We start from the raw sequence: 3,958 nt of genomic DNA on the forward strand, positions 1-3,958 counted from the left end.
ATTCCGCTTTCTTATTTCTGTTTGCGTTTCATTTTAAAAACAGACTGGTTAGCAGAGGATGGTTTCAATCCATTGACCTCTGGGTTATGGGCCCAGCTCGCATCCTCTGCTCAACTCTGCTTTCAGCCACTTCAGAAAAGACAAAACATCCATGGCTTAGGAGGCCAGTGTCTTCGGCCACTGGGGTTATTTGTAATCAATATGACCAATACGAACTGATGGAAGAGGCAAAAAAAAAAATGTATAATGGCACTTACACATGGAATGAAACCACGCATTTTTAAAATATTTGTTCGCACTTCAATGCTAAAAAAGCTTGAAAGCAGAAAAAGCTTTTGATCCATCAACCTCTGGGTTATGGGCCCAGCACACTTCCGCTGCGCCACTCTGCTTTCAGCCATTACAGAAAAGACTACATCTCACAATCCATGGCTTCGGAGGCCAGTGTCTAAGGCCACTGGGGTTCTTTGTAATCAATATGACCAATAAGAACTGATGGAAGAGGTAAAAAAAATGTATAATGGCACTTACACATGGAATGAAACTACGCATTTTTAAAAATATTTGTTCGCATTTCAATGCTAAAAAACCTGGTTAGTGGAAATTGTTTTTGATCCATCAACCTCAGGGTTATGGACCCAGCACGCTTCCGCTGCACCACTATCATTCAAACACCCCAAATGGGACTTGAACCCACAATCCCTGGCTTAGGAGGCCAGTGCCTTATCCATTAGGCCACTGGGGCACTGCTTACTTTTCTCAACCAGTACGAACTGATAGAAGCAGCAAAAACAATGTGTAATGTATGGCACTGACACATTCCAATGAAATTCCGCTTTCTTATTTCTGTTTGCGTTTCATTTTAAAAAACAGACTGGTTAGCAGAGGATGGTTTCAATCCATTGACCTCTGGGTTATGGGCCCAGCTCGCATCCTCTGCTCAACTCTGCTTTCAGCCATTTCAGAAAAGACAAAATCCATGGCTTAGGAGGCCAGTGTCTTCGGCCACTGGGGTTATTTGTAATCAATATGACCAATACGAACTGATGGAAGAGGTTAAAAAAAATGTATAATGGCACTTACACATGGAATGAAACCACGCATTTTTAAAAATATTTGTTCGCACTTCAATGCTAAAAAAAGCTTGAAAGCAGAAAAAGCTTTTGATCCATCAACCTCTGGGTTATGGGCCCAGCACACTTCCGCTGCGCCACTCTGCTTTCAGCCATTACAGAAAAGACTAGATCTCACAATCCATGGCTTCGGAGGCCAGTGTCTAAGGCCACTGGTGTTCTTTGTCATCAATATGACCAATAAGAACTGATGGAAGAGGTAAAAAAAAATGTATAATGGCACTTACACATGGAATGAAACTACGCATTTTTAAAAATATTTGTTCGCATTTCAATGCTAAAAAACCTGGTTAGTGGAAATTGTTTTTGATCCATCAACCTCAGGGTTATGGACCCAGCACGCTTCCGCTGCACCACTATCATTCAAACACCCCAAATGGGACTTGAACCCACAATCCCTGGCTTAGGAGGCCAGTGCCTTATCCATTAGGCCACTGGGGCACTGCTTACTTTTCTCAACCAGTACGAACTGATAGAAGCAGCAAAAACAATGTGTAATGTATGGCACTGACACATTCCAATGAAATTCCGCTTTCTTATTTCTGTTTGCGTTTCATTTTAAAAACAGACTGGTTAGCAGAGGATGTTTTCAATCCATTGACCTCTGGGTTATGGGCCCAGCTCGCATCCGCTGCACAACTCTGCTTTCAGACATTTCAGAAAAGACTAGATCTCACAATCCATGGCTTAGGAGGCCAGTGTCTTGGCCACTGGGGTTATTTGTAATCAATATGACCAATACGAACTGATGGAAGAGGCAAAAAAAATGTAAAATGGCACTTACACATGGAATGAAACTACGCATTTTTTAAAACATTTGTTCGCACTTCAATGCTAAAAAAAGCTTGAAAGCAGAAAAAGCTTTTGATCCATCAACCTCTGGGTTATGGGCCCAGCTCGCATCCGCTGCACAACTCTGCTTTCAGTCACTTCAGAAAAGACAAAACCTCACAATCCCAGGCTTAGGAGGCCAGTGTCTTATCCATTAGGCCACTGGGGCACTGTTTACTTTTCTCAACCAGTACGAACTGATAGAAGCAGCAAAAACAATGTGTAATGTATGGCACTGACACATTCCCATGAAATTCCGCTTTCTTATTTCTGTTTGCGTTTCATTTTAAAAACAGACTGGTTAGCAGAGGATGGTTTCAATCCATTGACCTCTGGGTTATGGGCCCAGCTCGCATCCGCTGCACAACTCTGCTTTCAGCCACTTCAGAAAAGACAAAACCTCACAATCCATGGCTTAGGAGGCCAGTGTCTTCGGCCACTGGGGTTATTTGTAATCAATATGACCAATACGAACTGATGGAAGAGGCAAAAAAAATGTAAAATGGCACTTACACATGGAATGAAACTACGCATTTTTTAAAACATTTGTTCGCACTTCAATGCTAAAAAAAGCTTGTTAGCAGGAAAAGCTTTTGATCCATCAACCTCTGGGTTATGGGCCCAGCACACTTCCGCTGCGCCACTCTGCTTTCAGCCATTACAGAAAAGACTACATCTCACAATCCATGGCTTCGGAGGCCAGTGTCTAAGGCCACTGGGGTTCTTTGTAATCAATATGACCAATAAGAACTGATGGAAGAGGTAAAAAAAATGTATAATGGCACTTACACATGGAATGAAACTACGCATTTTTAAAAATATTTGTTCGCATTTCAATGCTAAAAAACCTGGTTAGTGGAAATTGTTTATGATCCATCAACCTCTGGGTTATGGACCCAGCATACTTCCGCTGCACCACTCTGCTTTCAGACATTTCAGAAAAGACTAGATCTCACAATCCATGGCTTAGGAGGCCAGTGTCTTCGGCCACTGGGGTTATTTGTAATCAATATGACCAATACGAACTGATGGAAGAGGTTAAAAAAAATGTATAATGGCACTTACACATGGCATGAAACTACGCATTTTTAAAAATATTTGTTCGCACTTCAATGCTAAAAAAAAGCTTGAAAGCAGAAAAAGCTTTTGATCCATCAACCTCTGGGTTATGGGCCCAGCACACTTCCGCTGCGCCACTCTGCTTTCAGCCATTACAGAAAAGACTAGATACATTTACATTTAAGTCATTTAGCAGACGCTCTTATCCAGAGCGACTTACAAATTGGTGCATTCACCTTATGACATCCAGTGGAACAGCCACTTTACAATAGTGCATCTAAATCTTTTAAGGGGGGGATTACTTTATCCTATCCTAGGTATTCCTTAAAGAGGTGGGGTTTCAGGTGTCTCCGGAAGGTGGTGATTGACTCCGCTGTCCTGGCGTCGTGAGGGAGTTTGTTCCACCATTGGGGGAGCCAGAGCAGCGAACAGTTTTGACTGGGCTGAGGCGGGAACTGTACTTCCTCAGTGGTAGGGAGGCGAGCAGGCCAGAGGTGGATGAACGCAGTGCCCTTGTTTGGGTGTAGGGACTGATCAGAGCCTGGAGGTACTGAGGTGCCGTTCCCTCACAGCTCCGTAGGCAAGCACCATGGTCTTGTAGCGGATGCAAGCTTCAACTGGAAGCCAGTGGAGAGAGCGGAGGAGCGGGGTGACGTGAGAGAACATGGGAAGGTTGAACACCAGACGGGCTGCGGCGTTCTGGATGAGTTGTAGGGTTTAATGGCACAGGCAGGGAGCCCAGCCAACAGCGAGTTGCAGTAATCAGACGGGAGATGACAAGTGCCTGGATTAGGACCTGCGCCGCTTCCTGTGTGAGGCAGGGTCGTACTCTGCGGATGTTGTAGAGCATGAACCTACAGGAACGGGCTACCGCCTTGATGTTAGTTGAGAACGACAGGGTGTTGTCCAGGATCACGCCAAGGTTCTTAGCGCTC

General features: G+C 44.2%; 2 non-coding genes across 2 annotated transcripts; both read right to left on the reverse strand.

Annotated features, from left to right (window-relative positions):
• Positions 1-672: 672 nt before the first annotated feature.
• Positions 673-745, reverse strand: trnar-ccu (transfer RNA arginine (anticodon CCU)). The gene has a single exon. It is a non-coding gene; the product is annotated as a tRNA-Arg (tRNA).
• A 756-nt stretch (positions 746-1,501) lies between these two features.
• Positions 1,502-1,574, reverse strand: trnar-ccu (transfer RNA arginine (anticodon CCU)). The gene has a single exon. It is a non-coding gene; the product is annotated as a tRNA-Arg (tRNA).
• Between the last annotated feature and the right edge of the window lie 2,384 nt (positions 1,575-3,958).

The sequence above is a fragment of the Oncorhynchus keta genome, unplaced genomic scaffold (genome assembly GCF_023373465.1).
Source record: "Oncorhynchus keta strain PuntledgeMale-10-30-2019 unplaced genomic scaffold, Oket_V2 Un_contig_3514_pilon_pilon, whole genome shotgun sequence".
Lineage (NCBI taxonomy): Eukaryota > Metazoa > Chordata > Actinopteri > Salmoniformes > Salmonidae > Oncorhynchus > Oncorhynchus keta.